We start from the raw sequence: 25,971 nt of genomic DNA on the forward strand, positions 1-25,971 counted from the left end.
CTTTGCACTAACAAACATTCATCTGAGGTTAGCATGTTCCCACTGGAGCTAAGAGGCAGCATGAAAGAGGCCAGCGGAGAGTCCAAAGGCCCACCCATGCCATACAGGGAGGCAGAGAAAAGTTCACTGCCAGGTTGGGATGAGGTGGCAGAGAAAAAATTTTTTATTTTGTGTGCGTGTAAACTAATAATGAGGGGAGTGGCGGATTGCAAAGTGTTTGCGGGTTGCGGGTGACTGGAGGAGATGCTGAGCAACTGGAGTAATCCTTGAGAAAGCTCCTGTCCACTGGTGAGCACTGATACTTTTGTAGTTTGAGACAGGAGAGCTGACACTGATGTCTACAATGGCCCAGGAATCTTCCCTGCAGCTAAAGCTCAGCGAAACAGAGAACTGGTGTGCCGCTAGTGAAGTGTTTGGGAATGGTACCAAGTCAGCAGTCAACCTGGCTATCATACTATGGAGCCAGCATGAGCCCTGAGACCCATCTAGGTGTTGCCAATTCAGGCAGTTCAGGCAGTTTGGATAAGCACTTTTTGATGCCCCATGTGTATGTAACTCTGAACCCTTTGGGGTTCCTGCATCATTACTACCCAAGATGCCTTTAGTCAGTAAAACACGTTGGTGATGTACAATGTACTTGTGGATGTGTGTTGAGCAAGAGATCGCATTCGTACACACAAGCCTTAAACAAGTGTCTGGACTGGTACATGCAAACGCATCAAACTGTAAAATGAAGCTAACAGTATCCTACAGGAGGTTGTTACAGTCTATCCCACCCCTTCAGCCATTACTAACACAATAAGTCCCACTGAAGTCATATGAATAAGGGCTTAAGGGATCCTAGGTACTCAAAGTGCAGGAGCTGGACTACCTGAGAGAGATGAGAAGAGGACTGAGATGCAATAGGATTTATGGAAACAGGCTCTCAGAGGATCTTAAATTAGATGTGCAAAATAATCCGATTTTATATGGAACATGCTTTCTGTCTGCTTTTGAGACAGGCTGATCCGTCTAAGAGGGCTTCTCAGGCTTAATTGGTTATACTCCCTGGCATGGACAGAATGTTACAAGCATGTAAGCAACTTTTCAGTTTGGAATAGAAAGGTGCCAAGAAATCTTGACACTCCTTAGCTCTTACAAAGTGGGCCTACAGGTTTATGACCTCAACAAGGGCAGTGACTAAAAGACCAAAAATAATTATTTTAAAAAATCATTTGCTTATAGCTGACTTAGATTTTATGGAAAAACTTTGTAAAATATGGACTTTGTTTTGGAGATTTCCAGCTGCAGTCTTGCCAGATTTCATGCTTTAATTGGGAGTTTCATTATTTCTTCTTTCTTAAAGCCTTTGCTCCTAAGACAAGTGATTACTTGAGAATCTCAGCTTTCATTTAAAAGGACTTGTAAGTTTCAAGCCCTCAAGATTGCAGAGAAAAGCTTGAAAACATGACCCAAGTGCGACAGACTCAGAAAGCAAATAAAAAACCCAAAATATATTTTTAATCTCATGAATTTTAAGGTGGTCTCATGATTTTTGAATCCTTGGAGTTGGCAATAGTGCAGTTGAGATGGGAAAAATAAATTGTGATGTACAATATGCTCTGATTTCAGTGTTACTGGTTTGAAGGATAACATAATTTGGTTTCCTTTACCATTAAAGATATGACAGCTTCTCACACAAAGAGATGTTTGTGTTAAATGATAGAAGAAAGAGGCATTATGTGAGGATAGTGCTCTTTGGATACAGAAATGTCTGCATAACTGGTTCTTATTCATATAACTTGTACTCTTTGTTCTTAAAATGGTGCTTTTAAACTGATGAACAAGATCAATAAGGAAATCCACTTCTCTGCCACAAATAAGAACCGAGTGGACACTATTTACTCATATTGTGCTTTTCTGCTTTAGGTCCAGCAGAGGGAGCCAGTTTTAACCAGCAAGAATGTGAAGTTAATTATTAGAGATGGAAAGAGAAAGTCAGAGCTCAGCCATGTTGAAGATGCCAAAAATTTTATGAAAAACAGATAATTAACTTTTAAAAATGAAATGTTTTAAAAATGATTTTGACTGTCATGTCTACATTTTAGTCACATATCTTACTTCATCACTAATAACTTTTAAACAGACCATTTAAAAACATATTCTTCTACTGTTCTTCATAAAAATAAGTGTCAGTATATATATTGCAGTGAAGGCCAGAGGTGAACTAGCTCTATTACTGAATCATCACATGAATTTGGGCACAACACTTAACCTCTCTACACCTTTCTGTTATATGGGGAGAATATCCCTCAGAGGGATTGTGAAGGGGAATTAGTTAATATTTCTAAAACTGCTTTAGATGCTCACTTGAAAGGAGCTATAAGTGCTAACTTGTTATTTAGGCTGCTGTTAGAGACTTAAGTAGGGCCATATTCATGACTCCACTAAACTTGGAATTGTGATTGCTTATGCAACCAGAGAATTTGCATCTTTTTGAAGTAATGCACATGAACAACTCAGGGCAATATTTCATATACACTCTTTCCACTCTTAGTACAATAATTTGCACTTCTCTAGTGCATTTCATTCTCAAAGCATCTTACAATCAGTTAAGCCTCACAATACCCTTTTGAGGCACGTAAGTAGCATAATTATTGGCATTTTACAGATGGGAAAACTGAGGCATAGGAGTTAAGTGTCTTGCCAAAGAACACTAGAAGAGCTTGGAATATAATTCAGAATTCCTGATTCTTAGTCCTTTGCTCTAATTACCGAATATCACTGCAATGTGTGCAATGCACTGTGAAGACATTTATTACTATTTTGAACAATAAAAAGGGATCTAGAGAAGCTTTTGTAATATATCACCAAAGTTTTAAATTGTTTTTCACTGCAGAAGGAGAGACTATCAGGAACTGTCACCAGAAAAATTTTACAATAGCCGGGAGTGTAGAATAGGGCTTCACCAACCCCCCCTGCCTCCAAGCCCCCCCACCACTAAAACCAAGAATATTCATCTGACACCTCATACAACAATTCTGTTGGTGATAAAATAATTATACAGTTAATCAAATCCTATTATTTATGGTGTTACATTCCATCATCAAAGAAGGTCTTATACCATAATTATTCTTAGAAACATATTTGAGTTTGAAAAGTCATTGGTGTGTCATTTTTATGACTACAAGGAGTATCTAGATACCATAGATATCTTTCACCTTTCTATGGAGCCTTCCCCAGCAAAGCACTTAACAAATATTAATGAATTAAGCTTCACAACACACATTATTCTTCCCATTTTACAGATGAGGCATCCCAGTTAGAGAGGTTAAGGGTATGCCTACACTGCAAAAAATTGTGTGTTCTTAACTTGGGTTAGCTAGCTTGTGTTAAAATAGCAGCAACATGGCAACTCTGCTTAACTGAGATTAGCTGCTCAAGTTCAAGCCTATAGGGCAGCCTGGGGTTGAACTTGAATGGCTAAGCAGGGTTGCTCTGTGTTCATTGCTATTTTAACCTGAGTTAGCTAACCCAAGTGAAAAAAATGCACGTTTTTGTTGTTGTTGGTCTGCAGCAAGCCCAGGTAGAGAGGCTTGTGGTAGCAGGGCTCATATTAGTGCACTAAAAATAGCTGTGTGGACGTTAGGGCTCTGGCAGAGACTTGGGCTAGCCACTCCAACTCAAGCCCATTGACACCCTAGGATTGAGCTCATCCTTTCTGACCCGTACACCTCTTGGAATAGAAGCAATATGGTAAGCCTCAAGGAGAGTCAAGCATTTATAAAATTGGATGGTGTTACGCTGTTTATGACTACTAATGTTCAACAGCTGGCAGGCAGCATGTTACTTCTATTGTGAACATTTTGGGAAATCAATGTAATTCTTAGAATGGAGGAAAAAGAGGGTTTGGGACAACTATGCATCACACGCAATGGATCTAAAAGAGAGGGAGAAGCCATGATTGTCAAACTTATCTCGGTGTACATTATAAGGGACACTGATGACTAACCTGAGGTGACAACAAAAAGCCATTTTGCTACCAAAGGGTGACTGGAAGGTCATTTCATGCCATGTTATGTAATTCTCTGCAGAGAAATCCCCATATCAGAACAAGAAGATTATTTTTAGAGTTCGAAGCAAGCCTGATCTGTATTATTTCCCACAAAATATCCTAAACCATGTTTTTAAAAATGAATACATTGAGTGGGGGAGAGGTCATGTATGCTGTGGCATGGTAAGGTGCGCTATTGTGAGCCTCATTCAGTCTCACGTAATTGCCATTTTTAATCACAGGATCTTTTAGAAGACAAATGGTGTTTGATATCTTTTTCCTGGTATATGTGATGTGAAAACATCAACCCAATATGCAAATTCTTTCAATTTTATGGAGACAGCTGACAAAAATATCAAGTACAGATTAAAGGGATATTTATCAAGTAGTTCAGCCCGAAATGTGAATTATCTAACCTTAGCACTAGAATATTGTGGTGATGGATGTTCTAGAAATAGCATACATGGTCAGCTGTATAGGTCAATTTAAATGACAAATTTGTAAGCAAGCTATTGAATCACCTACTCCTAGCCTCTTTCACAGTCAGGAAATATCTTATGTTGTTTCCATTAACATACTTAACTTTTTCCTAAAGGTGAACCACAAAGGACTTTGGAAAGTTGCTCTAACAGTAACAATATGTGCTGAATCCCCTAATAACCAGCTTAAGGGGGCAATTCAGTACACAAATATGCATAAGCTATTTAAAAAAAAACATTCTTATGAATTCCATAATATCTGTTGCCTGGTTTACAGATCATTCTTTGATGTCAGATGCCAGAAAACTACCCTGTAGCCCCAGAGCTCTAAGGGCCAGCTTACTAGCTCTATTTTTCTTCCCACGATAGGGTAGGTTTTTCAATATTTCTTCTATAAAAGAGAATATATAAATTCTACATCTCCTCCTTCGAAGAGGAGCCTGAATCTGAAATTTGGGAAAGTTCAGATACAGATCTGAAATATGTACTTTGAAGGGACACCAATGGAGACTTGTCTCAAGTGACTGCTCAAAGGCACCATAGAAAAATTGGTTGCTTAATGAATGTGTGACCTATTAATAAAAAGGTGGAGTACAACTCATCACATCTGGAAATACTTTGGGTCAGGGTCCCAGAAGGTTACCTGATAAAAGTGGTTTTACACAGCTTTCATGATAGGATGATTTTTATTGAAACTACCTAATTAAAAAAAACAAACAAACAAACAAACTGTTCCATGGTCTGGTTGACTTTACTGTAAAAAAAAAAAAAAAAACCCATCTTCATATCGTGCTAAAATAAATTATTTTTCAATATTAGCCCAACTTTGGTGAAGCTAAATTTAATGGCGTGGGCATTTCTTGCCTTATATGCTATGACAAAGGATAAGGTAAAAAGGAAAATGGGGAGTTAATTATCACCAAGAATGGGTATTTTGAAGAGCATATATTTTGAACAGTTCTGCAAATATATGCAAAGAGCATATATTTTGAACAGTTCTTTATGACTCCCTTAAGCACTCATTACCTAAACAGTCTTGTTGATATTCAGACGTGCCTGTGAACATTTGCCTTCTTACCTTTCAGTTATTTTTCTCCACAGAACATATGGTAAGTGTGAAGAGCATGATCAAGTCTAATGTGGCTATTGTAAAAGTGTTTCAGCATTGCCCTAAAATTACTTCAGGGAGGGGCTTCCCGTAGAAGAGATGCACTTGGAGTATTATATGGGTTGCCAAGCTGAGCCTACATTTGCTTGGCTCCTCTGCCCTATGATCCCAAATGTCTGGCAAACTTGCAAGTTTGACATTGCTATGCATTTAAACAGATGGGCAAGATTGCAGCCATCCATGTTTGTGCATGAAATCTGGGTATAAAGGACAGGATTTCTAAACAACTGTCTGTTCTGATCCTACATGTCTGTTGTTCAGGGATGTACCATCTCTAATCCATCTTTGAGCTGGATTAACTTTCAAAAATAGAAATACATCTTCCAGGGCATGAATGAAGAGGTTTTTTGGCATATTTGCATCCAGCAGACTGATATGTAGGGGTGGGAGTTGGATAGGGATTGCATTCAAACACAATATTCCCTTTTGTTTTCTTCACAAAATGGCATAAACCAAGCCACTGCACCCTGGATGAATTTCAACTGAACAGGGTCATAGGATGTAGAACCACATTTTGTGGATTTCCACAGGCTTGCATATGTTTGAGGTGGTTTGCTTTAATGCTGGTTTAATAGCAAGGGAAATTTTATTGCATAGATACCATGAAAATGCATGTTTAAATACTAAACATTCAACTAGCTCTTACATTAAGCCAGCACTAAAGCACAAGATGAAAAATAGGTTTACAGTTTTGGATAGGAGTATCTCAAAAATGATGTCAGCCAGTAACCCAGGCTCAGAAAAGCCACCTTTTATTAAAAGCCTTTATTGAAAATAATCCTACGTTTGTACATTTTACAAAATAGATATTCTTACCACATGGCATTACATTAAATATCATAGTCTAAGTGTTCTGCAATGGAGCTTTATATAATAAAACACACTTTATAGGTACACCGGGCTTAACTCAGCTCCAAAAAACTTAAAAAAACAAAAACAAAAACAAAAAACTTAACTCAGCTCCAAAAAATTGTGCAGGCTCCCAAGTTGCACACAGTTGCAACAGTAAGATTATTGCTACTGCAGGAATCCAATTAATTAGACTGACTTTTTAGACTTATTCAAATATTCTGTGCTGCAAGGTTTATTACTGTGTAAAATGGTTTCAACACTGGATTTATTTACAAACACAGTCTAGTGGATTTCAAAAGACTGCATTTGGGTTAACACTAGGTATGCCAGAGGTGACTATAATGCAGCCAGAGCCCTTCCAAGCCCCTATTAATCAGGATATGCAGGTAAATGAGGACAGACACAAGAGTGGATTTGAGTGGCAGGCCACAACTTTATTAAACCTAGCACCGGGGAGGGGTGCTGTCTCTCTGTACCAGGCATTTATGTGGGTCCAGTGCAGGGCTTACAGGGTTCCTATCATATAGCCCATAACTCAGGATGGGCTCTTCTCTGCCTACCCCTTGGATTCAGGTTGGTCTGCTGAATCCTCTCACCCTAGCATGGTGAGGGAGACAGAAGCTATCAAAGAGGGAACTCAGTCTTCAAAGACTTCAGGTTTTCAAAGTAGTCCAAAGTTCCCCTTCCCCCACAAAAGATCCGAGCTCACCAGCAAAATTCCAGGTCTCTTATTTGCTCAACGCTGGCCCTTGGCCTTTTATCTGCACTGAACACTGGCCTCAAGTTGCAACAAACTAAACATTTATACAAATCCCTAATATTATATGTCTAAATCCGATCCCTGTTTAATTTAACTATGTCTCCCTGATGCTGGGAAGAAGGGAAAAAAAACAAAAAAACCTATCAGGCCTCAACCAATTTGGCCCTAATGGGAAAAATTCTTTCCTGACCCCTAAAACGGGCAATTGCTCAGACACATGGCATTCTAAAAACACAAGTCCTGTTCTGTGCTGCTATGGAGAGGAAGGGTGAGTTCAGCTAAAATGGAACAAGAGGCTTGAAAAGCCCCAGGAAAGGGTTTAGATTAATGATGCTGAAGAGCAAGGAGCCACGCAGCTCCCATCTCTGTCTGGCTAGCCAATGATCAGTGGGGCCTAACCCAGCATACAGCCCCCCCTTTCATCCTGAGGCGGTCCAGCATCCTGCGGAACAATCAAGTCTCCAATCTATTAAAGCAGGGGGTGGCAATGCAGCCCAGGTAGCTTTCAGGCAATGCAGTAAAAATTGTGTCATGTGGGGCCCTCTCCCCAGCCATTGTGTCACTGTGTAATAGTCAAGTGCTCAATCATGTTCTTCCATTGGCTTCGGACTGTTGATACAATTTTATAGAAACAGAAGTAGGAATTCAAGCCCAGTCTGGTACAAACCGGAAATAATGATGTGTGAGGAAAAAGAAAACTTAAAGGGGAAGGCAGACAAAGAAGCAATGGGATTTTAACGGCATCTCTTTACTTTAGTGCAGCTGTTACACAGTACTGGTACCTCACTAATATTTTCCATTCTATTCTGAAAGTTATATTGCAAGTGGAATCTTACAGCCATTGAAGCACAGATCTGTTCTATTGTTGTCCCTGTATCAGGCTGCTCAGGTGAAGACAAGACAGCGACGGCCTGATATCACTGCAGCATCTTACCACTAGGAGCATGAAAAGTTGACCAGATATTTTCAACTCATAGAGCAGGCCTGAATGAAGAATAAATGTTTGATTCTGGTTCAAATCTCATTCTAGCAGAATGTGAGAAAGTGCTGCATAAGGCAAGATAAAGGGGCATGATCCTGCAAGGGGCCAAGCACCTCCCCTCCTCATGACATTGATGAGAAATGAGATTGCTGGCCCCCACCCCCCCAAGGTTAGGCCCAATGATTATTTCATATCAAATGTTGGTTTATAAATAGAGAGAATCCTGGAGGCCTTATTCTCTAACCTTTTACGGGGAACTACTCATACTCCATGCTAGTAGACCAAGATCCCTACATTCCTAATTAAAGAATCTCTTAAGAAAATGGCTAACTTTTAGCAACCAAAGTCAATTAAAGAAATGTAACTGAGACTATCATGCCCTGGGAACTCAAGAGTTACTTGTTTTGCATTCAAACATGTTGATATTGTCTTGTGTGACAAATTGTTTCCTTGGAGCACGCAACAGCTAATCAGCTTTAATCTGGCTTTTGCATTTGTAGCTTTTAAAGGTAGACAGACTGGCTACAGCCTGGTCTACACTAAAAAGTTAGGTGGACCCAATTTAGCTACTCAGGGGTGTGAAAAATCCACATCCCTGAATGATGTAGTTAAAATGCCTTAATCCCTGGTGTAGACAGTGCTGCCACCTTTTGTACCAAGAGGAGAACCCCTCCTGTTAGGGTCTATTGTGAAGCACTTCAGTGTTTCAAGTACAGACAAGCCCTAAAACTTCACTAAGAGGTCTTAGAGTTCAAAATATCAACAGTTTTAAAACTCACTTAAATAAAAAAAGATAGATGGCATAATACCATGCCACCGGTAGCTTTTTGTTGGTTTTCCTGACAATAATCTGGTTCACCCAGGACAAACCATTTAGTCTACAATGTTGCAGTTTATCCACCAAGGGTGGCGGGGAACCAGATTATTGCAGCTTCTATTATCTCTTAAATAAAAAGTAGAAGGACATTTAATCAACCAGAGATTATGCATGAGCATTATGGAAGTAAAACTAATTTGGGCCCCAGTCACGCAACCCAACTCCTGTAAACTTTAATAGGAGCTATGCATGTACATCTGAGTGGAGAAAGTGTGTCTCAAGGACTGTTAACATAATTTAGAACCTTGATTCAATACAAAGTTAGATCAAAGAACAGTACAAAAATAAATGATTAGCAGAGGAATTAATTTGCAGCACAATGGGGGAGCTTTCTATCATTACACTAACATAACAACTAAATGTACCTGGTTTAAAAAAAAAACAAAAACAAAAAACGGACAACTAATGACATCTTTAGCTAGCTTGTAGACAGTGGGAGAACAAGGGTCAATTGATTTTACAGAAACATAGACAATTTGCATGGAGCAGTGTGCACTATATTCATTCACCTTGGCAAAAAAGAGAAGTCAGACAATACAATACGGTTCCGCTAATCCACACACTTAACTAATCACACCAAAGATTGTTGGTCTCCAATTCTCAACTGAATGTCCTAGGGAGATCCCATGTTACTAAGACTTCATCACTGCTGCAAAATATATAACAGTACATGTTATAAATATCCTAAGTGTGTTCTCCTCCTGCTTGAATACCAATGGAGATGTTCAAGCTCACAGTCCCTAGAGATGTCTGCCTGGGAGCGGTCTCATTTCTATCTCCCTCCCCTCTCTCCCTGCTCACATAAACTTTGTTGGTCATCAGAACACATTGGAAAGGATATTTATTTTCCTAAACTTTTTCTGATGGTCTGAGCAAGCAGGTAAAGGAACCTCTTTGGTTGGGTAGATTCATAATGATGACATTGGATCCATCTGTATTTCCAATTTGTACTTTTAACTTGCACGAAACATAAGCTTCAAGCTTGGACACAGGTTTTATTAAACTGAAATAACTAAATCCTTCAACTAAATTGAAAGTGTCAAAATAAAAGAACAAAGTACATTTTTTGTGATGCATTATCCTCACAATTTTCATTGCTTACCCACTAATTCACAAACATCAGTACCCTGTAATGTGTCTCCCAGTCATTCATTCAAATTAGCCAGTATCAACTGTACTCAACAAACAATGGCTGGATTATAGTCAAGTTGGTATTGAACACTGGTCTGTAACTGTGTAAGTACAGAGGGAAAAAAAGTGGATCAGGACTGACATCTGCTGGCCTTGTTACTGAGATGTTCCCATTGAAAATGGGATTTATGTGAAACATATACTCCTGCTGGGATTACGTTGCCCGAAGTCACACAGTGGGTTTTGAGGAAAAGGTCACAGCTTTATGACAGTCAAGATCCACAGTAAAGCATCACGAACAACAACTGCACTTATATATAAATAGCAATAACCCAAGTTACCTCTAAAGAAACCTCATCCTGGTGTTATCCTCTTCCCCAGTGTTTGGCACCCAGGACAAGTTCTGCCCACATTGATATTAATATTCCAGAACAGCCTCTCAGCTCGATGGAAGTGCTATCTACTTAAGGATACATGGTCACTGCAGTCTTCCAGATTTACCACAACTATACTCTCCTGATAAATGGCCCCACTGTGACACCCTCATTGAGCACGCTTGGACAACATAACTTATGCTCATCTCAAAAAGCAAAGCTATAAACAAGAAAATCAATACACTGCAGCCTGTCTATTGATTAAGCCCACTGGCATTCTGAAATACATCAAGTTAGGGTTGGTGGGCAAATCACTAAGCTATAGGGAAGACCCTGCTGCTGGTTGTTGTGAAGGGGGAAATTAACTCCAAATGCCAGTATTCAGCTGTGGTCAGGCCCACTATCTGCCCTCCTGTTCTGATTATCTCTAAAGAGCGATGCACCGTGGCACAACATTAAACATACCACCCTCCAAATGTTGATCTGCAAGCACTAACACAGTGTTATTTGAGTTCACAGCTCTGTTACGAGATATTAACTTTAAACACTCCCAATTCCCCAAAGTATATTCACTGATTTTTTAAAAATATAATGAAAATATTTTATATTAGGACTTGTAAGCTTTCACCAACCCGCTCCTGCATGAAACCTACACTAGTTGATAGTCCCTTTTTAATAACGATCACACTTAGAACTGTGCTGTGAACAATTGTGCATTGAAAAGTAATCTCTCAAACTTTGCAACAGTCCTCCTTTACAAATAACAAAGGTAGCAGGCTGGGTTTACAACAGCAGTTGCTTAGCGTTGCCAACTCTTGCAATTTTATCTTGAGTCTTGAGTTATTTAGTGTTAAGGCCCCAGCTGCTGTAATCAGGTTATTGCCTCTGCTCTGCCAATGATGCTAGCTTTTATTGGCCACTTGTGAAATTTTCAAACAAGCACTTTGCTTTCTCTCATGCTGCTCCCTGAAATCATCCACAAAGTTAGAGCCCTGCGCAGATACAAATTTATATCCGCGGATGCAGATATCCGCAGATATAAATCAGTAGCTGCAGAACCGCAGGGTTCTCCTGGGAACCACAGCGGCGAAAGGAGCAGAACATGGAGCCACTGCTCCCAGAAGCCAGCGCCCCATGCCGGCAGCTCCTCCAGCATGGCTGTACCACCCCCAGGCCTTTCAAGCAGCTGTCTGTGGATGTGTGCGCCACTTGAATACAAGAGCGTGACCAGAGATAGCTGCCAGTGAGCCTGGTGCCCGCCGCATTGGGCAGGTCTGCGGGTGGTACAGCCACGCTGGAGATCCTGCCAGCATGGGGCACTGGCTCCTAGGAGTGGTGGCCCCACCTTCTGCTCCTTTTGCCACTGCAGTTCCCGTGAGAACCCTGCAATTCCATGGATACCGATTTATATCCACAGATATAAATTTGTATCCCTGCAGGGTTCTAAATACAACTACTTATATAGCTCCCCTTCTCCATAGTGTCTGAGTACCTCCCAAGTATTTATGGATCTTACCACAATCCTGTGAGGTAGGAAAGAGTTAGTATCACCAGTTTTCAGGAGGAGAACTGAGGTACAGAACAGTTAGGTGACTTATACAGTGATACAGCCCTTGAGCCAGTTTTAAACCTTGACTGAATGTTTGTGAGCAGCTCCCATTGACTGTTCTGGGAATCACGATATATAGATATAAAATATGAGACTTTTGGCTCAAAATTTTTAGCTAATATGTTCCAACTACACTTGCATACTTTTGCACACTGCATTATTATTATTAATAAATAATAATAAGTTAGAGATATTAACAAGAATCTAACTTTAAATCAACCATACAGTATCCTTTTGGTCCTGAAGTCTAAGTTTTATTTTTTAATTTGCATACCTGTATTCTAGGAACTAATATAAATCTTCACTTCATGAAAAAGTCTCACTTCTGTAGCATTCTCCACATACAAGAAGCAAACTGATCGCATGATCATTGAGTAAGTTACTCTTATTCTCTAGCCCCTCTGTTTGCAAGTACCCACATTGAATGACGTGTTTCGTTCTAAAAACTGTAAAATCACTGAGACAGGGACCCATCTTTCTCTGCATCCCTAAGGTGACTAGTATACATTTGGCCCTGAAACAAAATGAATGTGCCCAGATACTATAGTGATTGGCCATGAAAGACAGATTACTTTAAAGAACAATTAAAAAACACAAACTGTTGAACAGGGATCACTGAATAGAACAACTGGAAAAATATATCAACTTAATTAATTAATGCTGGTATCTATTTTTGCTCCCTTCTTCCATCTCCACAAATCTAGGAGAGGGACTTCTAACGTGTCTGACATTCAGATCAAAGGTTGAGTTGGGAAGAAAGCAGTGGCTGTTTTGAATCTGCAGTCATCAAATCAAATGAATTCTGTTTTTCATTCTCTTTACAGGACTGCAACCTGTATTAAATATTTTATAGGTCCCTTCTGAAAACCTTTCAAGGGGCCCATGTTGAGGAGAATCTTTGAAAGGAGTTCTTCTATGGTAGAAAATTTTTTTAAAAGTTTAAAGAGCTCATTGTTCCACAGTAAAGCATGTTAGCAATTTATTTTGGACAATTTGGATGGTTTTACATCTGAAAGTTCATCTCTGAGTTTATTGAGCATTATTGCACTATAAGAAGGTAATTGGTGAGACTTTAGCTAAAAGAAGAATGACAGAAAGATGTTCCTAATGCCCGATTTTGCATTTGGAAAAGAATAATTGGAGCATGATGTTACAGTTGTATGGTATTTCCCATAATCTTTCTCTAGTGTTTAAAAACTGTATTGTTCACTAGATAAAGTCTCTGGTTTCCCGTATGTAATGAGTTCTATGAAACGGAAAGCGGGGGAGGGATGTTACAAATCTTATGTGAGGATTTTTTTTATCTTTGTGGTTTTCACCCCTTTGAGTTTAGCTTTGTTTCAGGTTTGAAAATAAGTGACATACTACTGAGTTTCGCCTTGCTTCACTTCTTGATCATGAATTCTGCACAATTTCAGTGCAAACCCAGAAATGGGCCTGGACACCCATAACATTGTGAATCTTTTGACGAACCTGGGATAAGTTCTGAGTTTCTTAACAAAACCCAGAAGGCGGCAAGATTTTGTGTAGTTTTGGGTTTCATAACAGAAATGTGGTGCATTGCCCTCCTGTATGTATTCTCTTGCTTTCTCTCTAGCCCTCCCTCTCTTTTATGTAAACTCTTGTGTGTGTGTTTAGTAGATATATGAAAAAATCCTAATTCTCAACACCGTTGCCTCTCGTGAAACCATTTAAACCAGGGAAAAGTAGGTGTAAAAATGCTACCAAATCAGAATGGTAGCATTTCACGCTCACTCTGCGCAATACAAAGTACAGAACAGTAGAGAATTAGGCCTGTTGCTTTTTTTTTTTTTTTTTTTTTTTTTAATTGGGACATTAGCTGAAAAGATCTGTCTAGCTTCAGAAGTGTTCCCAGTTCCTATTTCATAAACTTAATAAGCATGGCATTTTGATTCGGAGTTTAATTGAAATTGGTCCATTGAATTATCTTACCATTTTTATCAGATTTGTTGAAATTAAAATTAGAGATCTCATTGCCCCATCATTCTGCAAAGGTTAGGAACATCCATGTATGTTCATTAATGCTTTAATATTCATCCCAGTACTTTCTCATGGACAAACAATGTTTTATTTCTCCATGTCATCCTGAGCAGCCCTACCTGCAAAATACAATAGTTCCAAGTATTTCCACAGAAGAACCTCTCTTCAAAGATTTCTCAGAATGTAGGTCACTTGAAAGGCTTTGAGAAAAGAACTTTTCTTGTTATGTTATAGCCCCCTAAATATTGATTACCTGGCACTGGAAATACGTTCTCCAGATTGTATCCACTTGGAGTATTCAGTGTCAGATTGTAGCAAATATTTTGTTATGATCTGTGTATTATCCCAGTATAATCATACTACTCAGTCTGCTTTTCCCACTCCCAAAGTGGCTCATGCTTCTCCTGGGGTTCCGATGCATGGAGCACCCCAGCCTCATTGGGTCCTGGCTCCTTTGTCCTGCCCCTCTATCATCACTTAGTTCTCATGGTTCCTGACTGCTAAACCTGCCCCCTCACTAATAATAAATACCCGCTGATCCACTAAAGAATAATAATGTTTTAAACAAAGGAAATGCTACTGGAAGGAGACCCCATGCCCCTAGCATTCCCTGTTGTGTACCTCTCAGCATTGTAACATTCAGCACTGCTGGTCTTAATGGACATCTTGTCTCTCTAGGAAACCCTATTGCACAGTGGGGTCTGTTGTACTAGCATCTGCAGTGCTGCTATCAGTCATCCCAGGGTCGCAAGTGCACTGGCTCTGTTTCTGTCACAAAAGATACTATGGATTCAGTCACATATTTATGATACAACTGCAGGGAGAATTTTGTATATTTTTAAAAAATTGTAAAGTAAACTAATAACCTCTTACCATGGAACTATAGAGAAAATGCCTAAATTATTTAGTTGCAGTGATGCTAAGAAAAACCTAGTGCATGCTGTGAACTTCTCTTTTGAAAACTGGCCTTTTTTTTTTTTTAAACATATTAAGACTGCTTTAAATCGGTCTTGTGTAAGAACTAAACTTGAGTTAAAGGTAGTTACAAGAAACTTCTGTAACAATTGCTATAAATAGGGTGGATTTTGCCCAATGGACTAAAGCTGTAAAACCCCAAATGAATTTTGGGTGTGATTCAATAGTTGATGGACTGATTTGTTCTGACTTATTCAGTGTCTGTCCTTTCCATTTCCTTATTTGCTCTGAGTTATGGATTCAGTGGGATTAAATACCACCTAGTGGACTTCATGACCAGGGTGTTTCTCATGTTTAATAATGTGTCCAAGATTATCCTGGAACTGGTTTTCTCATTTTTCTTACTGAATCCAATCTCTGCTGGACCTGACACCTGGAGAGGGGTGAACTCTGTTCCATCCAAGAACTAGGAAGCCATGAATTTTGCTTTCCGATCAAGCTCTCCTGACCTCAGAAGGACCAGAGATTCTGTTTGTTTAGGAAAAAAGCCATGACTCTAGTCTGAGCTGTCAAAAATTTACAGCCATTTACTTTCTGTCTTCCCATAAAGGAGCATTCTTCTCCTTTTTCTTTCTTTCTTTCCTGCCTTGTTTGTCTGTGGCTACGTTTGCACTACAGACTACTGTTAGCATACCTATGTCAGAGTATGAAGAGGTATGATCCCTGTCCAACATAGCAGGGCCATCAGAAGTCTGTGGTCATAGATGCAGTTAGAACAGGAAAACTGGGTTTTTATGGGTTATAGCTTGTTTCACTTGGGGTGGGGGGTATTATGCTGGTACAAAGCACAGATCTAGTGTGGATGCAGCTATCCCAGCAGGAGTACTTTGCGGGCATAAAATACCAGTATTCCTACATTGGTAAACTGCTCCTAGCGTAGACATGGCCTATGTGTATTTGGTTTGGAGAAATCCCTTTAACAAAACTAAATGGCTCGTGATTGAGCCTGTGCCTTTATTTTTTAACTCATTTATTATTTTGTATCCTATGACAAAGTTAAGAAAGAAGGTTTTAAACACTCTAGATATTATTAAGAGATTAAATTGTTCCATCAGTTGGTCCTTTCTTCCCCAATAAAAAGAATGTTTCATTTTAGCACTGTCCAGGATCATTTCCTAAATGACTTTCTGCTCTCCCTCCATTAGGCTTCTAGTGAGCCCAACCCTGGACATACTAGCAGACCAGTCCTCCTTCCTTCCCTCCCCCAAAAATGGAGTCAAATCTGCAGGGCAGTAGGGAAGAAAAGGGAAGAATGGGCATCATTTTTCTTTCTCTCCCCCAGCTGTCAATACCCTCCTGTCCACACCTCCCTGCCCCCCACTAAAACTGTGCTTCATTTCCCACAGCCTGTCACTTATTTTAGAACCAAATGTGCCTGTGTCACACACAGACCTGGTGTTTTGCATTTATTGCTGTCAGTTATTGACCTCATAAATGGCTCATTCTTGGAAGTGAGGTGCTGGAAAGCCTTATGCTAAAGGAATGACTCGCACTTAATTTCACGCATCCTTTGCTGCTTTTCCTGTTGTGTCCTTCTGGGATTTTCTTTTGTGGTGGTGGAATTTCCAGAGACAGACTGCAGAAAGAAAATCATATCTTCCCTGGGAAAAAGAGAGGTATGTTAAAACCCTTCCAGAATGGAGTCAATTAAATACTGCACCAAGGTTACAGGATATAGTAACATTCATGGAAGTTGTTCAAAATGACATAAAAAGAAAGGGATAAGGCAAATATGGAGCAAAGAGATTCAATTTCCTCCTCTGGTAATGAGCTAATTGCAATTGTGTGCAACTGCCCCTTCCTTACATTTTGCTGTGCTTTAGAGAATAAGTAGATGCAATTATTTTGGGCTGGCTGAATTACTGCTGACCAAGCATTTATATGTAGTTAGTATTGTGTTAAATGAGAGCCTTTGGAAAGGGAATATATATTAACAAAAACAAAAAAAACCCAGCTCTCTCCTGCCGTGACTCGGATTCGAACCGAGGTTGCTGCGGCCACAACGCAGAGTACTAACCACTATACGATCACGGCAAGCTAGTGCAGTTAGCATGCTATAGGTTGTCCCCTAGCAGAGCTCTGAGAACACAGCTACCGAGTGAGATTGGTTGCCATGATTCACGTGACTGTTTGCACCTCCAGGCAGTGCTAAACTGAGGAAAGACTTAAGAATTTTCTCGTTTCTCCATTGTTCAAAACTTATTTCTCCCCACCACTGTGCATAATCAGAAAAAAGTTCTATTCTCAAGTTACTGGTTAAACAGAATGTGTGTGTGGGGGGTGGGGTGGGGTTGTTTTTTGTTTTTTAAAATTGTGGAAGCTTTTGTTTTAAGTAGCTAGTGCTGATACTGTACATTTCTTTTTCCTGAGACAGTCTCTAAAATGCATTTCAAGTAGGGTTTGGATTTGGAAGCCTAGTTTTTAAAACTGGCCTTGGCTATCCTATCATGGAAAGAAGGGGGACTGATCTTACACAACACAACCAATAAAATGTAGTAGACATTTTGAGTAATTCATTTTGTTTGAAAGATTCCCCCGACACACACATTATGATACTGTTCAATCCAGTGACCCAGTACTGCCAACCGCACACACTCAAAAGTCATGAATCAAGCCCTCAAAAATGATAGCAGTGGTTAAAAAACCTCAAGAGATTTTAAAAATAAATACCAAATGTGAAGTTCTTTTTATTTGCCTGGTGGTGTTAGAGCATTTAGAGCCCACATTTTCAAGTTTTTCTCTGCAACTATGCAGGAGAGAAATTTACTTGTTTTAAAAAGCTGATATTCTCAGGTTATTATTAATTTATTTATTAGTAGTATTGTGGTAGTACCTGGTAGTTCAGGTCACAGACCAGGACCTAACTGTGCAATGTGCTATACGAACACAAAACAAAAAGACAGCCCCCACCCCCAGAGAACTTACAATCTAAGCATAAGACAAGAGACAATAGGAGAATATGGACAGAGGGAAACAATGAGACAATGTTGGTCAACATGATAGGCAGTTTTCAGAGTAACAGCCGTGTTAGTCTGTATTCGCAAAAAGAAAAGGAGTACTTGTGGCACCTTAGAGACTAAGGAATTTATTTGAGCATGAGCTTCCGTGAGCTACAGCTCACTTCTTCGGATCCGATGAGGTGAGCTGTAGCTCACGGAAGCTCATGCTCAAATAAATTCCTTAGTCTCTAAGGTGCCACAAGTACTCCTTTTCTTTTCATGATAGGCAGTGGTTTTGGCATACCAGCTGCCTAACTTGTCAAGTTTTTTGTAGACCTCACAGCAAAAGAGAGAGTTCTAACGAGGAATTTTAGGGAAGCTGATGAAGTGACTTTTAAGCAAGTAGCATTGCTGGGTTGAGATTCTGCAGTCAGCAAATCACTGTGACAATGATGTTTTAATGCTGATAAAAGCAACAGTTTTCTACTAATATTTTATTAAACCAGGATCTGCACAAATCTCCATTGTGTTATTCTGTGTGTTCTGAATATTTCCACCTACACTTATTGAATTTCTACATGTAAATCAACTGGGCTAAATCCTCTCTTTTGCTTTGGAACACAGAGAACAGATTTTTTAAATTAATTACTGAAACACACACAAGTACTTTTGTAAGAGATATTGTGAAAAGAATGAGACTTAGCTTATGTTTTTGCAGAAGAACAGGATCTCCCTGTATTTACATAAGAAAAATCTTAGGAAGGTAAAAGGGTCAGTGGGCCCATTAACCAGTCCACCTTGTTTTTCTTCTGCCACTTCCCTCCATACATCATTGTCCTCCTCACAGAAGTTCCCTTGAGAATTCATTAGTTTTACTTGTTGTAATGTCTCTTCTGGGTAATCCATTTTACATTTATAGAGCCAGCTCTAAGTGCAGCATGGGCCCATAACAGAGCCAGTTATGGCTGCCTGATTCTCAAGTTGCCACAACTACAGCTCTAACATAAGTTAGAGCAGCATCTAGGCATCTCTAACTTATGAGGGATGGCTACAGCCCTTATGTGATCATGCTCCAGCAGAGAATTGCCATAGGGAACTGCCAGGTTGAAAGGTAAGGGGTAAGCGCCAGCTCCACTGACTTTATACTAGTTGAGAATTCTCTAGACTTCAAAAGTGTATAAGAATAGCACAGCAGACAGTACACAATGTATTCTCCTTTTTGTAACTTATACATTTAGGAAGACTATTTAGCACATACATAGTGCTTTCCATCTGGAAGGCCTTTACAAGAATGGGAAGGCATTTTACAGAGAGGGAAACTGAGGCACATAAATGACATTCCAAAGCACTCTCAGTGAGAAATAGAGGTGTGAGAAAGGTGAAATATGTATGTCTCTGAAGGGCAGAAGTGCTCTATTGAGGTAGACTGCAGTATTACTTCATTTATGGAATTCAGTCAATTAAGGGAATTTGTTCAGTAAATGTGCTTTAAATTTACATTTAATATGCAGAGGCATTCACAACAGAGTGCCCATAAAATTAAAAGTGATTATTATATTTACTACAATGATCACCACACAGTAGCCTAGGAGAAAGTTAGCAGAGATCATCCTGTTATAGACTACAGTTCAGGAATGCATCAGTGTGGCCTAGTGGCTAGAGCACTGGAATAGGATTCAGGAAACCAGCCAGCTGGGTGACCTGGGCAAACCACTTCACCTCTCCAAACCTCAGTTTTCCAATTGGATAATGATACTCACTTCCTTTGTAAAGCACTGTATCAGTGATAGGTCCCATTTAGTTCAATGAGATTTAAGAACTGTCTTGAATCAAGGCAATAGGTTCCTTCACTCTAAGGGCTTGTCTATCCATGGAGTTGTTTCTGATTAATTCCATGTGTGGACACTTTTATTCTGGATTAAGAGTGTCCACACATGGAGTTAATCAGGAACAACTTAATGTGTACAGAAGCACTCACAAAACACAAGACTCATGTGACCTTCTCTCCACATCATTGAAAGCGACAGGGAAATAAGAAATTCACATGCAACATTGTTTTTTGATACTGACAGAGGATTTGTGGAGGACTTCAACACCCACCACACCACTTTATTTCCCAGATGACATCACAAGCAACAACAGGAGTGGGAGAAGACTCAGGTTAAAGTGCACTCAGACTTGACATATGTAAATAACGTTGTTTAAGCACAGATGAGCTCACCTTTATTTCACATTATTTTTCAGAGTGCTGCTCACAATTTCAGGAAACTTAATTCCCAGAACAGCTTGTAACTAAAAAGGCCACAGTATATAAACTCCCTGAAAATTTTCAGTAAAAAACTTTCAGAAAGCCTGTATTTCATGTGAGGCTTTGGAAAATACTGGATCATAGAACTCATCCAAAATGTGTGTCTGTCAAGTCCCCTCTCTATGCAGGATATAATCCATAGGTAGAAGACAGATATTAAACCAAATACAAATAAGTAATAATAAAGGTATTTGCTCTTAGTCTTACTTCTGATACACTTAAGAACCAATGATCAGAGCTTCCATAAAATGGCATCTAAATATTCTAACTCCTTAGCAATAAGCCCTCATTCATTTATATAGCATGTAATTCTATTGTGAATTTATATGATGTATTACATGAATTACTGATATTTGCTATAGTGTAATTTATAAAATCCAAATGCCCCTTTTAGAGGTCTTCTTTCTAAGAACTGGAGTTCTTATATGAGGCAGTGATAAAGAAAGTTACATTACACTCAGTGCTTAGCACAGAGACAAAGGGTTTCCTGGAATCACTGATGAGGGACAGTTAATTTTGTCTGTCACCCAGAAAAAACCTCCTGGTAACAACAATTCATGCCCGATTAAGCAAGATTTTCACATCTATTGCTGTCATATGTTCAAGTAATTCAGGGATGTTGCTTTATTATTATACACTACTGGCAAAGATCAAAAATAAGCAGACTGCATGAGCTTGTTCAGTCCAGACCTAAAGTAGGTGTAATTAATAAAAATTACATGCTCACCATGCCACAGTGCATCACATTATCCATAAACAGACATTTAAAATTAACAAAACAAACCCCTACAGCCCACACACTTACAATAGGCTTATTAAATTAATACTTACTTCATGGTTATAGATAAATTTTACAAGTCATCCTTGTAAAAGTTACAAGATTTCTAATTGCTTGTTCATTGTATTATTAGGTTTCACTAATAGATTATTTTTAAATTCTGTATTTTAAAAAAAATGTATTTCCTTTCCTGCCGTGACTCGGATTCGAACCGAGGTTGCTGCGGCCACAACGCAGAGTACTAACCACTATACGATCACGGCAAGCTACCAGGGAACTGCATATTTAGCTTGCTTTTTTCCCTGTTGCAGTGTTGAAGGCAAAAGGCATAGCACCACCTCCTCCCCAGTTTGTTGTTTTAAAATCAGCTCAGACACAGCTGGCTAGAATATTTTCATGAGCAAGTCATTACACTCTGCAATCTGCTCGTGTTTGCTCCTGCGCTGAATTCTACTTTCTATACTAATTTATGTCTTATCAACCTGGGGGTCATGACCACCCAAAGTGGGCCATGAATCGGTTCAGGAAGGCCATAAAAGCCTGCCCATTCTTTATGGCAATCCCACACCTTTTTTCTCATTTGTAACATAGGGTCACGGGACAGTACATTTATTTAGGCACAGAAACTGTATCTATTTCTTTCCCAACAAGATGCGAAAACACATTTGCTTAACAGAAGAACAAGCACCAGTCATTTCACTATTCCACAATGACATTCTTTTGAATGTTCTTGCCAAGAATTTTTTTTCCAACTATACCATGCACTGAAATGTTGCTCAAATTCATTGTCCTGTATTTGTATGGTTATTCTCTTGGATAGGCCAGGAGATATTCAAACACCAATGCCAACGTCACAGGGAACTGCCCACGGAGTGTGTATCAATTAAAGGCAGAGGTGAAAGTAAGACGGTACACCCCAGTACGGCGTTCCGGCAAGAGCCGGTGCGCCGTACTGGGGTGGATCAGCTTCCCCAGGCGTAATTTAAAGGGCCTGTGGCTCCCAGCAGCTGCTGGAGCCCCCGGCCCTTTAAATTGCTGCCAGAGCCCCGCTGCCGGAGCCCTGGGGTAGCGGCGGCCGAGCCCTGGGCCCTTTAAATCGTCCCCAGAGCCCTGCCGCCGCTTCCCCAGGGCTCCGGCCACCACTACCGCCCCGGGCCCTTTAAACCGCTGCCAGAGCCCCCGGCTGCCAGTGTTACCCCGGGGAGGGGGAAGGAGGAACTTGCTGGTACAGGGTGGGCCAGGGCTGCCTCTGACCCCACCCCCAGCTCCGCCCCTTCTGCCCGAGGCCCCACCGCTTCCGGGGGCCAGAGCTGGCCCCAGCCCCAGCCCCATACCAGTAAGTCCCTAGACTTACTTTCACCCCTGATTAAAGGCAACAGTCAATTATTGCTGAATTATACTCTGATGCATGCTGCTGAGCCAAACGCTGAAAACCACCTGTCCTTTTGTGTCTAGATCTTCAGGTCTCAATATAATGAGCACAAACAACGTTTGGATACCCAAAACAAAGCATGAGAGATTTTAATACAATTCTGTGAAATGAAGTCTCCAGCAAAATGAAACTATACCATGCAACATTCTAAGTAATGGGAAAAATCTTAAAATAAGAGCTTCCTACTATCTTAAATCATATTTAAGACTGAAAAACATTACAATGTGTTATCATGATAATTCCTCTGAGCAGTTGGCACTGGAAATATCTAAGAGAATATGGGGTTGCTGGCACTGCAGATAGAATGGTGGGGGCCCAATCCATTACAGAGGTGTGCGCCAAAAACTTCACTGGCAATCACAGCCAGAACAGAAAATCTTAGCATCATGGGCTCTGTGCAGAGCACTGAGTAGGGGGCAATGTAGAGCAGCACTATGCCTGGGAGAGCATCCCTTACTATGCCAGGTGAGATTATATACAAATAGAATGGACATGATTTTTAAAAACACAAAAACCAAGATGAACATAAATGCAATAGATAGCAAAATTATGAAAATAGACGTATCAGAGGGGTAGCCGTGTTAGTCTGTATCCACAAAAACAATGAGGAGTCTGGTGGCACCTTAAAGACTAACCGATTTATTTGGGCATAAGATGCATCTGAAGAAGTAGTTTTTTACCCATGAAAGCTTATGCCCAAATAAATCGGTTAGTCTTTAAGGTGCCACCAGACTCCTCATTGTTTTTATGAAAATAAAATTACTATTACTGAGGTCTCAGATGTGATGTTTTGTACATGCTGAATATTACAAACTCTGGTCTGCTCAGTGACTTATTAAGGATACTGGTCTTCAGCAAAGTGCTGCAAACTTTACTCAGGCATGGGAAACCATGGAAGTTTAGCCCAAGTATGGAGAAAGAGATTCTAAACTCTTACAGCTTCCTAACATGCAAATACTGCTCATCATTCATCTCTAACATAGAATGGTACAACCCCCTTCCTGTCCCCAAGACCTGCCAAATGAGAGCCTTAAACTTCAGATCTTAAAAGTTTAAACCTTCTAACTCAAGTATTCTAAATGTGGACTGAGCATGTTGCTGAGGAAATCTGGGTTCTGGGATATGATTCAAAGCCTAATGAAGTCAACTGTTACAAAGATTTCAGTGGGCTTTGCAACAGAATCAGAACTAGAGACCTATCATTAACTCATCATGTGACTTTAAGCAGTCACTTAACTTCTGTCCATCTGTATAATGGGGATAATGATACACACTTGTCAGTGAAAAACATTTCACTATCTACAGATGAAAAGATCTATATAAATGGTAAGTATTATTACTAGTATAGTAAACAGAACTCTGCTGGAACTCAGTAGGTCTGGAATTCTGCTCACCATGCCTTCAGGGAAGAAACCTACATCTTAGTAAAAAGAGAATTTATAATAAGCAGAAAAAATTGGCTTCAGGCTATTTATTAAAAATGTAAATGAAATGTTTTTAGCTGTAGTAATAGTAAAAAACATTAATTCAAATGGTCTGTAATTGAAAAATATACTGAGAAACAATTCTGCTTCTATACTGTCTAGCTCGGATATTCTCTTCCTTCATTCTGTATTAATCAAGACATATACATAAAAAACAGGAACTCTCTTCCACCACAATTATCTGCTTCTGTAGCATATTTCTCTTTTGAAGGCACAGGGACTAGTCATTGTGTCTACTTCTAGCAACGGAAGGATAGAAGACTCACACAGGCCAGAAGCGGCTAGTCAGGAGAAGAGCATAAGGCCTTATCTACAATGGAAAATGTACCCACCACTGAGAACAGCAATTAAGTATGGGTTCTGAAATGGTGCTAAACATGATCTGGGCTGGTCTACATTCATAGTTAAACCAGCATTCACCTCTAGTTTATCTGCATCAGCAATGGATCTCTCTTAGTGCAGATAAATGGCATTGTCCCCTGCTAACCCACAGAAGTCTCTGCAAGACTATACAAGGCAGAGGAGACTCAAACTCCATATCTTCTATATTTGTACATTGCCATATAGATCCATGGCACTCACTAAACACCACAAGCTATAAAAGATGTGTGCCAAATACTTTAAGGCACAGTCCTGCAATGGGGGCAGTGTGGGGCACCCTCCTCCAGTGGGTTTTCTAGGAGCCATTGAACCTCATATAGGCACAATGCCCCCCCCAAGTTCCAGGAGAAACATGGCCATTTGCCATCAGCCTGAATCCTCCCTCTGAATTATATCCTATTATTCCTTGTACAGTCATTACACCAGTGCAACCAAATCTGAACTCTTCATGTACACCATGATAGCATTTTACACCTGTGCAAATGATTACACAAGGCCCAAGCCTCCCCAGCTCCTAATAATTTTATTGCTCCATTTTTGCAATCTCTTTCTGGTTGCCTGGAATGAATATAATGCTGCATATGGGTTTTCATCAGACCCATGTAGCAAAGAATTCTCTACCTTTCTGCTTGGGTTTTAGTCAAAAAAACCACAGGGTCCATATATTCAGCTACAACTTTTTTTTCCCCTAAGTAAAACACACAAAAGAACAAAACTCACAGTTCAGATGAAATCCCTAGAAGAGTCTGAGTCCCTATTGCCTTCTACAGTGTAGTCATTGACACTTGTGCATCTCAAAGACTGCCACCTGTGTTAAGTGAATGCAGTTTGCTAGCATTTAACACCCACTTTATGCAAGGTGAAAGGCAATGAGGAAATCAGGCCTTGATTCAAGGAAGCTGTGGGTTTAAAAATCTACACTCTTGCAAACTCTCAGATGTCTGTATAGTAAGGTAAACTACTTTCCATTATTTGACGCCTCTGGTATGCAGCCCAAATCTGCACTGGTGTTTTTTGTTGTCAGTTTGCACTGCAAATTCATCTCTCATTTGCAGTTCCAGTCATCCAGAGTTTCTTTGCAGTACTGCATCCTGCTAAATTCTCCTTCCTACTGTATATGCATATGGATTATTTCCCCTCTGGATTAATAAACTTGCATTTTTCCAGGTTGAATTTCATTTTATAAATTTTCTACATATTTTTAGCTTCATTAAGTTCCTTTGACTACTGCTCTGTCCTGACTAGAGATTGCAACAAATGACAATTTAGCTTTATCTCAGTGCAGCAAACGTGCATGATTTTTATCAGTAGTCTAATAATATTTGCTGTTTTTCTTAAAGGCCCAGTTTCTGGAGTCACGTGATTACATGAAAATCTCAGCTTTCATTTTAAAAAAGTAACATTCTAG

At 39.8% G+C, this 25,971-nt stretch overlaps 1 protein-coding gene and 2 non-coding genes across 9 annotated transcripts in view; all 3 read right to left on the reverse strand.

Annotated features, from left to right (window-relative positions):
• NFIB (nuclear factor I B) overlaps positions 1-25,971 on the reverse strand; it is a 334,297-nt gene that overhangs the window by 245,915 nt on the left and 62,411 nt on the right. The gene's annotated exons all lie outside the window — the stretch shown is intronic.
• On the reverse strand, positions 17,204-17,275 carry TRNAH-GUG (transfer RNA histidin (anticodon GUG)). The gene has a single exon. It is a non-coding gene; the product is annotated as a tRNA-His (tRNA).
• TRNAH-GUG (transfer RNA histidin (anticodon GUG)) lies at positions 21,458-21,529 on the reverse strand. Its single transcript has one exon. It is a non-coding gene; the product is annotated as a tRNA-His (tRNA).

This window comes from Natator depressus, chromosome 5, assembly GCF_965152275.1.
Source record: "Natator depressus isolate rNatDep1 chromosome 5, rNatDep2.hap1, whole genome shotgun sequence".
In the NCBI taxonomy this organism is placed as follows: Eukaryota; Metazoa; Chordata; order Testudines; family Cheloniidae; genus Natator; species Natator depressus.